Consider the following 12,941-nt stretch of genomic DNA (forward strand, 5'->3'; position numbering starts at 1 on the left):
TGTGATTAAAATTAAGTGGCTCTGCATAGATAACATGCTTAGTGGATTGATATTTGATGCATATAATTTTGTTGATAATATTCAGTTTTTCTTATAAGAGTAAGTCTGGCAAGAAAAAGAGTAATTGTGATCCCTCCCAACACTTGAAAGCAGAAAATGCTTATGATCAAAATGAATTCTACTGAGGAAGAGGAAAAAATGGAGAATGGGGAGGAGATAGGATACAAAGTGGAAAAACCCCACCAGTAATAGGAAAAGCAAACTAGTGAAATGGCTATAGGATGCTGAGCAAGGACTTTTATAGACATGGCTGGGAGAATAAAAAGCATTATGGGAGGGATAGGAAACTATGGAGATGAAAACAAGGTGCCACAATTTTATTTTGATTTCTATTATTCTTTCAGGAACACACTTTCTAAGTTATTTTTTATGACTGTAATGACAAACATCACAAATACCTCAGCGTGCTGCCAGCTTTGACCTCACCGTTTTCCTCCCACTACTGATGGCCTCTGTCCTTCAGGGAGCTGGGCACTTTCCTCAGTGATATGCCCGTGTGTGCTCACCGAATCCTCACAGTAATCACAGCAGGTGGGCACTATCAGGCTTTCTGCTGCAAGTGGGAAGAAACTGGCTCACTAAGCAGTGAATGATTTCACTTATATGTGGAGTCTATAAAATGAAACAAACAGAACAAGAAATAGACTCATAAACACAGAGCATAACTGGTGGTTGCCAGAGGGAGGGGATGAGAGATGGACAAAATAGGTGAGGCAGATTGAGAGAGACAAACTTCCAATTATAAAATAAATTAGTCGTGGGGACATAAGTACAGCATAGGGAGTATGGTCAATGGTGGTGTAATAACTTGCTATGGTGACAGATGGTAACTACATTTACAGTGAGCATTTTGCAATGTACGTAATTGTTGAAATCACTATGTTGTACACCTGAACCCAATAAAATATTGTATACCAACTAAACCTCAATTAAAAAAAAGACTTTCCCCAGGTGCATGGCTGACTGTAAAAGCAGTGGCTGGCTCTGAGTCTATTCCTAACCTTCGCACTACTAGCAGATCTGCCATGAACAAGCAAAAATTTCAACAATACCTACCTAAGTGTATGAAGCATAAACGCAGTCCCCTTGCCTTTGCTTCTCTCAGCCCCACGCCCTAGGGGTAACCACTGGTAACAGTTTACTTAGTAAGTACATATTTGTTAGATAAATGGATATGTCCTTCCAAAATATGTTCTTTTGCAAAACTATCTATGTGTGTTTTTAAACATTCAGTATGTGCCAGGCTCTATTCTCTGTCTTTAGACATATTAAGTCATTTAATCCTCACAACAATTCTGAGTTGAGTCTTTTATTTAATGGCCAGATGAAAAAAAGAGGCACGGAGAAAGTTAAGTTACTGGGCTAGGGTTGCACAGCTCATAGTTTGCAGAATTAAGAGTTGAACCAATATTTTGTCCCCAACCACCTAATGTGTATTATGTTCTCTACCTTGCTCTTTTCCATTCAACAATAGATCATGGACATCTCTCATTCAGTGCAAATAAACTTATGTTACATGTGCTTTAAAAGGAACCTAATAACATAAAGAGGGACTGTCTAGGATTCATCAGTTGGCATATTATATCCTTGACTCAAATAGAATTTTCAGGTCAGGAAAGTACATGAGACACGGTTTGCTGAGGATTCTTTCAAGTGAAAGTTGCAGAGCTCAGCATCAGTGTGGCCAATACGAATCTCTACGATACTCTGACAGAAAGGGGCCGGTTTCCAGACTCATCTCCCCCACTTGTTCTGTAATTTTAGTAAGCAGCTAAAGGCCCATGCCTGTTTACCAGTGCTTAAAGGAGCTAGCTGTGGACTACCTGGCCCACACCACACCACCGTGTAGAAAATCAAATAAATGAGTAGATATGAAAGGACTGATGAAATGCAAGATGGACTGGGAGAGCTTGAACAGCTCTTTTCTTACAGCATGAATCTCCAAAGGCATTTGCCAATTTTGAGTGAAAAATAAAATGGAAATTAAATATAATAAAATACAAAAAATGACTATTTTATTAAAAGTATACTGTCTATCTGTTAAAACAATGAGAACAGAACCTGAGAATCAAAATAAAATAACAAAATGTATAGTTTGGCACCGTCTCTAATAATTAAACATTAGAAAACAATGATCTCATGTTTTGAACTTCCTGAAACCGAATGGAAACTGAAGCTCATATCACTATTAATTCTGGCTCTATGGGATTAAAAACAAAAAGGCAAAGGAATAAAGTTGAACTAGTCCAACAAAACAGTGTGAATCCTTATTCTAAAACGCGAGAGGAAAATGAATGAAAAAATTAAATACCAGAAGTGTGAAATCAACAAAATTAAAAGATTTATTCAAGGATAAAAGAAGAAATTATATTGATCATTATGAATAAAAACAAACAAAAAACACTGCAGGTTGAATGTTGAGGCTTGGTGCCTGTAATTATTTTCAGAAATCCCCAAATGCAGTTCCTCTCAGCACTACAGCACTCTATCCTGGGGATCTTGGCATGGCCAGTATGCCACCTGCCTCTAAGCTCTCCATGGGCAAAGCATGGTGCTCATGTGCATATATATTCCATAAGCAGGTGCTCTGGAGCTGGAGACACATGAATGCAAAGTGTCTGTGTGCACCTGAGGCCTGTGTCCCTCCTTCTGAGATGCCTTCATGGAAAGCTTATAATTCGGTGGCTGAAATGTGAAGTCTCTGTCATCTATAAGCACAGCGCTATGCATGTTGCTGACCTGATACATATCAGCATAAACAGCATGACCCGTGAGAGAACCCCAGGTTCTATCATATAATAACTGGTAATGCCCATCATCAATTGAGTGCCACTCCATATAGAGCATATATATATTACATATATATAAATATATATTATATTGTATATAATATTTGGTATATATTTCCAACTATACTTACAATAACTCTGCATGGTAGATATTCTTAGTATTTTATGTTTGAGAAAACTGAGGCTCAACAGTGTTAGGAATTGCCCAAGAATCCCTGGACTTGTTAAGTAGCAGTGCTGGGATTACACTCTGCATGTGTCTAACCCTAAAGCACAGTCTCCATTTGATTAATCTACAACACCACAGTGGTCCTCCATTAACTGGCATTAATCACATAATTAGTGTGGTGTTCATACCTTGCTAGTTGAAGAATCAACACATTTGATTCCCCTTTTGCTATGATGGATTTGTCAGAGGAAACAGTTTGTGAGAGGATTAAAGACTAAATAGGGTTAGGCCCTTCCAGAATTTCAAATCACACACCTCCTTGTCCTCCCCCGTGGGCACAGCACAAGCCCCTGGGAGAGCAGCTGGCTGTGGTGCCCTGAGCTTTCCGGGCAGGTGTACAGGACTGAGAAGGCAACACAGAGACCAGCGCTTTCCTTCTGGGCCCTAGCAAATTAGGAAACCCGGCTGTGAGAAGCTGGGGATGACAATTTATGGTCCCAGAAAGCAGATTAGCACACTGCTTGGCTTCTCTGTGAAGGCCCTTACACATGCATCAGAAGACAGCTTTATCCTGCCCATTTCTCGCTGTCATCCTTATTGCACGTGAGTGTTGGTGCCACAACGCATTTGTCTCCAGAAACACCACAATGTGCACAATACCACCTCAACAATAAGAAACCCTTTCAACCAGAAATAGCAGGCTATGAAAGAAAAGGCTTCTTATAAAACTGATTTCAAAATATTCCGATCAGAGGCAGATCCAGACTTTGTGGAGACTAAAGCTTCTAGAATTTATTGTCCTCCTTTAACAAAATGAATACCAAGTTATGAATATAGAATGCCATCACTCCTCTCTCCCTCAGGGGGCCTGTGCGACTGAACTTGAAGTTTTAGCTTTATTAGCTTCACAGTAAATTTTCTCCTAATTCCAATTAAAACTGAGATGATTTGGTTATGATTGAGACATTGAAAGTTTTAAACACTCTGTATATAACTAAGCAACTCAATATTCCTATATTTAGAGCTGATGAAATTTCTTCAAAAACATCTCAGCAAACATATGCAAATAGAATGACTGGAAATCCTGACACCATGAGGAAGGACACTCAGCTCTCCAGGCGGTGCAATGTATCCTAAAGAACTGGGTTTCTGAGTGTTTCATTAGCTTTTAACATTGAGAACCCATGAATCTCTGCTGTATGCCATCAAATGCTTGCATTCCAAAAAAGGGGAAATAAGAGCAGAGTCCCTATACAGTCCTTAAGGGAAAAATCACTGCAGGTGTTGCACCAACAGAGCGAATAAGAAAAAAGAAAAGAAGCTGGTTTCAGTGCAGAGGTAGAAGTAAAAGGGCTCATCTGTGCACATGGGGAGTATCAACAAATTGTGAGTCAAGTAAGCAGTCCTTTAACGAGGACAAAGGGACACATCAGGACCTGCAGACATCACACGCAGGGGATTTAGTTTTTCTGAGAAGGATACAGAATAACGAAGAGAATGCCACTTTGATAAAATCATCTGTCAAAGGAACGTTTATGGGAAAACTTTCCTCACTCTGGCACACATAGAGGCTCACATGGAAGTCCAGTAATGCTGTTGGAACCACACTGGAACACCGTTAGCAAGCATGTGACAATGGTACAATATCCAGCTGCAAGCAGGTGTCTACTGTGGGTACGGAAGGAAAGTTAGGTTCAGCCAAATTAAAATTCTTCATTAGAAACTACTAATGAAATTTCCACATATCATATTTGCAACTATTGTAAGCATTGCAGACATATGGAAATCAATGGAACTGCCTACAGTTATACAATTTATTTAAAGAAAACCTCTGGCCAGATGTTATGTTATCCATGGCCACTGCAGATAGAAGATACACCGAAGGATTAAGTTTAAACTGATGCCAGGAAATATTTAAATAAGATATGCTAATGAGACAGAAGAGCTGGCCCCGAGAAAATGTTTCCATGGGAACGTCTATTTTTTTCTTCCCTGTGATATTTTAAATTAGAATACATATCCATCAAGGCTGGAAACCCTCTGTGCACAGACCCCAAATCACTGGTCTTTAGAACAGGTCCCATTCATTCTGCTGGCCAAGCATCGCTCAAAATCTGTTTTGTGCTGCCTGCAATTACAACCCAAGACTTTCCTCTTTCCTTTCCCCAAGGTTTGGGAACTAGAGAAGATGAAATTCAAAGCTTAGACTCTGCTTCAATAAGCATCAGGAACCATTCCCATTCATCTTTCTTGCTTTCTAAAAACTACTACTGTCATGTGACTTACTATGGCTTGAAATAACAAAGCACACCTAAGAAATCAGGGGAGCAACTTCTGTGCTACTAAATATCTCAACTGAACTTTGTTGGGTAAATTACAAATAGCTGCGAGATCATTAAGAAATTGCTCTGTAAGCACATTCCAAACATTTCCCTCAAAAACAGAGGAATCAGAGAAGTTGGTTTCCATGTGGCAGGTCAGAGGAGAGACACCTAGGACCAGTGGTTACAAGTGCCCTTGGATCAGTTGTCTTACTTTGTTAGGATGAGCTTAACAGGGAGCAGACTCCCTATGCAGCCCTTAAGGGAAAAATCACTGCAGGTGTTGCACCGACAGAGGATTAATGGCTTAGTCACTGTGTGTATGTGGGAAGCACTGAGCAGGTGTGCCCTCTGCTTAATAAAGCACAATGTACTGGATGGAGTACCCATCATGAAAAGTCATTGTTCGCTACCAAAGTTGTCACCAAATAAACTTGTCTGCCACTAAAAATATACCGAGGGATTTAGCACAAAAACATTTACTGATATTCCTCTCAGGGTATAAGAAATGATTCCAATGAGCCCACCAATTTATTTAGATGAATATATGCTTCACTCACATGACTAGCAGTTCTCAAGGTGTGGTTCCTGGACCAGCAGCATCAACAGCAACTGGCTGCTTCTAGACATGCACGTTTTTGGATCTTATCCCTGACCTCCTGTGTTAACATTTGAGAGCCATTATCCTAGATGATTGGCATGTGTCCGCTATCTTACCTGTGTGCAGAATCCAGATGCCCTCAAATAGCAAGTAGCATGGCAGCACACCTGGGGCATCATTACTCTCTGTTTCTTCTGAGGTATGTGCCCGTTATAGTTTCCCCAGTGGTGCCTGAACATGCTGTTAAGGCATTCCTCCTGGTTGTCTCCCAGCCTCAATTCTCATCAATCAGATTCCAGACAGGTAGGTAGACTGTAAGCTCTTTGATGGAAGGAATCAAGACCAGTAGCATGCCTCATGTCTTACACCTGTAGGTCCTCTTGTTCTCTACCAGCCCCCAAGGAGAATTCACTCTGTGCTCTTCCTGCAAGTTAAGCATCCCAAGGCTTTGAGGGATATCTAACAAATCAAGCAATTGAGTTTTTTTAAACAGCTAAAGTGAATGAAAAGAACAGAAGCATTAAGGTTACAAACAGGCTTCTGTTTCACCTGCTCTCCACAATGCCTGTGGTGGGCCAGGGCAGACCTGCAATGAAGACCCACTGAATGGCAGCCGAGGAAGAGTAATATTTAAAACTTACTAATATGCACTATGCAACTTCTGGATTTCATCGGCAAGCACAGGCATGCCCAGTAAAGACTGAGTACCTAAAAGGAAAAAGGATTTCAAGATGCTTGTGGTGAGCTGTTTTTCAAGAGAGATGCACCAAATCAGTCTTGTGATGCTTCATTACTGAAACTAAGAAGCACTGACAGTAATCTTCACGTGCCAGGGTAGCAATTTCCTGGGGCAGATGTAACAGATTACCACAACTTGGTGGCTCCAACACAACAGAAATTTATTCTCTCACAGTGCTAGTGTTAGGAGTCCACAATCAAGGCCTTACAGAGCGGCACTTCCTCCAGTGGCTCTCAGAGAGGAGCATGCTTCTGCCAGCTTCCAGCAGCTACAGGCATTGCTGGGTTTGTGGTCCCATCTCTCCAGTCTCTGCCTCCATGGTCACATTGCCTGCTCTGCCTTCTTCTCTGTGTGTCTCTTACAAGGGCACTTGTCATTGGACTTAGAGCCTGTGTAGAGAGTTCAGCTGATCTTCTCGTCTAAGCCCTGAACTTAATTACAGCTGCAAAGACCCTTTCCAAGATAAAGTCACATTCACAGGTTCAGGTTGGCTAGGAAGAGGACAGAGATTTGGGGCTGTAGTTAGTGTAACATAAAACAAGCAAGTCTGGCTGTCTTTTTGAGAACAGAACTTTGATCAAACAAGGGCTGATGCTGGGGAGTGTTTGTTGGTGGGGTTCTCTTTTGACACAGCGCATGTATTTCCTTTCCAACTTGCTTTGTTGGTGTGCTTTGTATTAGAATATTTCTAAGAGGTGAGAAGCACTTTCAATGATACATAAAAAAAAAGAAAAAGAAAAAGAAAAAAGACCAAAAACTTAGACATGGGGTAAATACAGGTGAAGATACAGCAAATGTAGTGGTGGGAAAGCAGAGATAGCTGGTGGGAGACTTCACATTATCAGCTCCTTTATTTGCAGTTCAATTTCTTTATTTAGATGTTCATATTCAACAAATAATAATTGTGTGTATACGTATTTGTTAAATGGAATGGTTGAACACAAACCCAGAGCTAGACTGTGCGGGTTCAAACCTACATACTACTGTTATGCCTTTGGGCAAATTAATCTGTCTGTGACTTAGTTTCCTCATCTGTATAACTTGGAGTCATGAATGCCTGAATGTGGGATTGTGTAAGGGGGATTAAATTAATCAAAGCATTTAGGATGCTGGGCACATAGGGAAAAGGTTGTGTTTGCTAAATAAATAAAACAAACGTGCCAGGTTCTATGCTGGCTTTTGGGATGAAGGAGCCAAATGAAAAGCTACATTATAGTAGAAAAGACATCTGCCAAATAATAACTGGACACCTTAGTAGTGCTGCAAAGGAAATAAGCAAGGCTCTGTGTGGTAGTTAAAGGGTGTGTAAAATAGGGGGCCCTATTTGGAAAAGGTGGGGAGGGGCCAGTTCTCTGAAGAGGTGATATTTAACCTGAGGACTAAAGCATACGAAGTGGAGTCATGCATAAAGTGGGTAAAGAGATGCAGCTTCGCAAGAATACAAGTTGTTTTATGTTTTACAGTGATGACTCACAGTGGGACTTTAATTCTGTTGAGTCCCTGGTTCAATGTTGTCTTTGGTAAAGTTTCATTGGAACCTAGACTACAGCAGATGGAAATAGCAGAAAATTCTCCTGAGCCATGAAGAGAATAGCCCATGTGGAGAGAAATACTTGGATATGTATTTCCTAAACTATTATGGCAAGATGATCCTCAAATAATCTTGAAAAGAAGCCTTTCTATGCAAAAGGTAGCCTTGAATCTGTGGAGTCTCCTGAAATCGAAATCAATTTCAATTTGCCTTGGATTTATTGAACACTTCCTATGTGGGTAGGTACAGACAGAGTGTTTTCCATGAGGGGCTACAGGGACCCTGCTTCCTAGTAGCTCTCTGCCTGTACAAAACACTAAGCTATGTGGCCTCATATGTAGTAGCAGATACTGTAATAGGCAATATTATAAAGATACCCACATTTCAGGTTATAATTTAGCATAGACTTTCCTTCATATTGAGCCACTCTCAGTTTTTCCCAAATATGGGTGAATAATGATGTGACTGAGACAAATCCCTCTATCTGTACCTCAGTTTCCTAGGTGGAAACATGGGGAGGATAATAGCAGTTCCCTCATAGGATTGTGCAGGGATCAAATGAGTGCATGTATTTTGAACAGTATCTAGCACGCAGTAAACCCCAATACACGTTAAATGATTAGTTATCATTGCTAGTATCACCAGGTAACCTCTTAACTCAAAAGCAAGAAAAAGCAAACAGAACAACCAACAGTCCCTTGGAGTAGATTGGCACTAACTAACATATGATTTGGGGCAAGCACGGTTCCCTGTAGGCTTCACAGTCTTCTTGTGGATAAAATGAGGACAGTGTAACTCCAGGTGGAGGGGTGGGTGGGGGGAAGGGTGTTCTCAGCCCGGTAGGAATCCCCTATGAAACCCGTGAAACCAAAATAAGTCAAGGGAAAGGATAGGCTGGGAGAAACCATTTTTATTGCTCACAGCTTGCTCAAATTCATTAGCTCATCCGGGCCCATCTGTCTCCTCCAGCTGCTGAAGTGCTCCCCCTTACAGTGTGCTCCCCACTTCCCACCTGCCCCTTCCCCGAGGAACTCCATTGATGGGTTCTTGGTGACTGACAGATGCCAGACTAATTATGTACCAGGAATGGAGGGGAGGAGAGAATGGCCATTATCTCTCCACCCTTTGTCTCAGTGGCTGCAAGAAGCTGGAGTACCAAATATCTATCTATTGATAAGTAAATGGACTAAGGCCAGACAGGAGATTCTGGAAATTCTGTAATTTACCCCAGACAGTGAAGGTACTCTGCGCTTCTGAATCCCTCAGTACTCCCGTAGCTCTAGGACTTCAGGAATGGCCCAGCTCTTCTTCTGCCTTGCAGGGGAAGGACCATAAAAAGGTTTTCTTCTATTGGTGAAACTGGAGCTCAAACAACTTACCTTAAGTAATTATTTAAAGGGCATAGAGCAGATGGTTTTGTGTGAGTTCCAAGTTAGTGGCTTGGGAAACAACCCTGGGAAACTTAAGGTAAAATCTGGAAATGTGGCTTTTTCTATTTGATTTATAGCATAGGAAGCCTGGGGAAAATGAGTGAGGGCAGTGCAGGGAGATGGATCATTATCTGAATGACAGCCAGGCATATTTGTGCATGGAGCTCGCAGTCTGCTTGCACTTTTATTTTATTCTTTCTCCATTTCTTTCATTTTCTCCCCTTTAACTTTCTTCTCCCCTCTCGCCCCGTCTTTGTTGGGCCAGTTGGTGGAAGCTTTAGCAACCTACACTCTGGTTCAGGTATGTCATTCAGTTGAATAGCAACAAGCAGACATCTGAAATTGTGCACTGTGTTTTCACAGTTCTCAGAAACAAATAGGAGTCTACATCTGTCATAACTGCAAGGGGATTTTTTCGTGGACCAGAGCCACCAGACCTGAGGCTGTGGGTGAGCATGAAAGCGTGTGGGTGACTTTATTTTGGACCAGCCAGGAGTTCTCTAGGGGGCTGGCAGCTTGCCTTCACCATCCATGTCCCACCCCAGCTGTGCAGGCTTGATGACCAACCCATGGCCCAGCACCTGGACCAGCCAGTTCATCCAGGAGCCTGATTTCCAATTACATGATTCATGGTTTCCTTGCTGGGAGAGTTTTCAGATGGAAAAAAGGGAAGCATGGCAGATGTATGGATGTCTTAGTAAACATAAGCAATGCAATGTTGGTTTCTGAGGAAATATGAGGACGTAGACACCAAACTGATAAATGCTGGGAAGCACAGTTGTGTTGGAGTGACCTACAGAGGCTCCTTCAGCCTAAAGCAGGGCCTCTCAAGGCATAACATCCCATCCCAGCAGCATCATCTGGGAGCCTGGTATAGATGCATGTTCTCAGACCCCACCCCAGACCTGCTGAATCAGAGAGCCCGGGCGTGACACCTAGTCAGTCATCAGCAATGTTTTAACCAGTCCTCTAGGTGACCCTGAGGCCCACTCAAATCCGAGGACCCTGGCTCTAACAGAGTCCGGAACTATCTGCTGTATTGCTGCACTTGCCACTCTCTCCACCTGGAAAGGCCAGCCTCACCTCCCCCGGTCACCTGGGTCACCTGCTTGAGCCCAGAAAGGTGCTGCTGGAGCCCTCCCTCTAAGGCTGGGTCATGTGCCTGTGCTGGGTGGTCTTAGAGCACCCGGCATATGTCCTCTCACAGCAGTGGTGAAACTGATGGCACATTAACTGTGTGATTCCTGCCTCCGTTCACACCCTCAGTCATCTGAGGGAGAAGCCTCGTCTCAACCATTTCCTCTCCCTAACGTCTGAGAAGCTGCCTGGCACACACAGGCAGGGCATGGATGGTTGTGGGATGTGGGAAAAAAGGAAGATAGAGTTTAGTTTTAAAACCTAACAATTTAAAAACACTGACAAGATAGCCATCAAATCAAATTTTCTGTTAAAACTAGATTTCTGGATTCCCTCTCCTAAGAAGAACCATGGAGCCATTAACTGGCCCCAGGGTTAGAATTCTTTCACCAAACTGTGTGGCTGTGGGCGGTTCAGTTTACCTCTTGTAGCTTTGGCCTCTTCACCTGTTGAGTAGGAGAGATTACCTTTCTGCAGTAGTTTTGAAAGTGAGAAATAATGTATAGCAGTATCTAGTGCAGAATAGGTACAAAGTGCTATTTGGCATTATAATTCACCAGTTAGGATTTATTTATTAAGTAGTTGAAAGCAATTTAGTTTTTATCCTTTTTATAAAATAGGACTGTGGTGCCCCTAAAGTGCCTAGCTTCCTATAGGATTTTTTTAAAAAAAAAACCTTTCAATTAGATTCTGCAGGAACGATTATAATAAAATCTGTAACTGAAATCTAAAAGGCCTGTGAGTGCCTGTTATAGATTAAAATTGCAAGCAAACAGGATGATTCCCAGAATGCATGTCTGTATTTCTTAGAGAACGGGATGGGGGAGGGGTTTAACATAAATTTGCTTCATTTTTTGTGAGCCCCTTCTAATGCAGCAATTCTTCAGATATTTTGTGCTTGCTCTTTCTGGCAAAGATACCAACTATTACTCATGGAAGGTGAAAACCAAATGCCATTTCTATCTTTTCCTGAGAGTTGCTCATAAGCAAATGACTTTCTTACAAGTAAGCCTCCTTTGTGCAACCCTTTGGTGTCCCCACAAGCTAATAAGCTAAGAAAAGTAAGGGTCATGGAGTGCTAAATAAACACTATAGAGAATAGATTTTTGGCACCAGCAAAATCAGTTAAAAATTTTTAAAAATACAAAGTTATGTAAAAAAAAAAGGATTTAAATTAAAAATTATATTAAGATAAAAAAATTATATAGCATACCCCCAAAGTGGAGTAACATCTATAAAAATTCCTCTGGCTTCCTAGTTTCAGCTGTATAACCCTGTGTGCTGACATATGCTGACCAGGGTGAGCTGCCCAGCACAGGGCAGGTGGCATTTTCTCTCCTAGGAATGTGTACTGAGACTGGATGGCAGTCAGTGGGCCAGCAAGACTAGTCTTCATGTCCAGTGGAGATGTACACTCAGGCTGTGGGTCCTCCTCTGCTCCCCATTTATATAGAGAGGTGTAGAGAGAGAGTTGGGATGCCCAGGAGATGGTGGGGGGAGTGGCGGGGGCAGAGGGCACAGCTGAAGGGTCCTTAATGGCCTTCTGGGTGCCAGTGAGCACCCGCATTAGCCTGGTCCTCTCCCTGCCTTGGGTTTCCTGTGATAAGGAGCTCTTATGTCACAGCGTTTTTGCTTACACTGCCTCCAGCTGCTTTCTGGTAACCACGTGAGCCCTGAGTAGTGTTGGCCCAACCACAAATACATACCAGCATTTTAACATTCAGAAATCGTATCTGTATTAAGGATGTGGGGCACTTTATCTCTGTATAACTAGTAGTTAAGTTACACAAGTAGACCCCTTAAAATGAAGCTGGTGATTCCGATAATTCCCATGGAATGGGCAAACTCTAGCATCTGAAGGAGACCTGAAACTGTGAATGGGCACTGGTTTTTCCACTCTTCTGTTTTGAATGATAAACAAAAGCAGAGCTATTCAGCATGCTACCAGGGGGAAAGGTATGGAACTCAGCTTGTTGATGCCCCCTATTGCCACAATTTAAGGATTAAGATGTAGTCAGGTATTGGGGATGTTATCTATTTCTCCTATAACTTTGTGTAAAGCTACCTCCATGGGGGGACAGTTTGGAGAGAAGATGGGGGTGGCCATAAGCATTCTGACTGGGATGCAGAGAGAGCAATTAAATGTAAACTTCTTTCCTTTAAT

At 42.1% G+C, this 12,941-nt stretch overlaps 1 protein-coding gene across 6 annotated transcripts in view; it reads right to left on the bottom strand.

Moving 5' to 3' along the window:
- The window catches only part of CHRM3 (cholinergic receptor muscarinic 3), a 504,178-nt gene that overhangs the window by 17,255 nt on the left and 473,982 nt on the right, over positions 1–12,941 (bottom strand). The window contains exon 4 of one of the 6 annotated variants that reach the window (XM_073241241.1): positions 459–672. The exons of the other annotated variants lie outside the window; for them this stretch is intronic. The gene's annotated coding sequence lies outside the window, so the exon portion shown is untranslated. The remainder of the gene's footprint in view (positions 1–458; positions 673–12,941) is intronic. 6 annotated transcript variants of the gene reach the window in all.

Source organism: Manis javanica, chromosome 7 (assembly GCF_040802235.1).
Source record: "Manis javanica isolate MJ-LG chromosome 7, MJ_LKY, whole genome shotgun sequence".
NCBI classification, from domain to species: domain Eukaryota; kingdom Metazoa; phylum Chordata; class Mammalia; order Pholidota; family Manidae; genus Manis; species Manis javanica.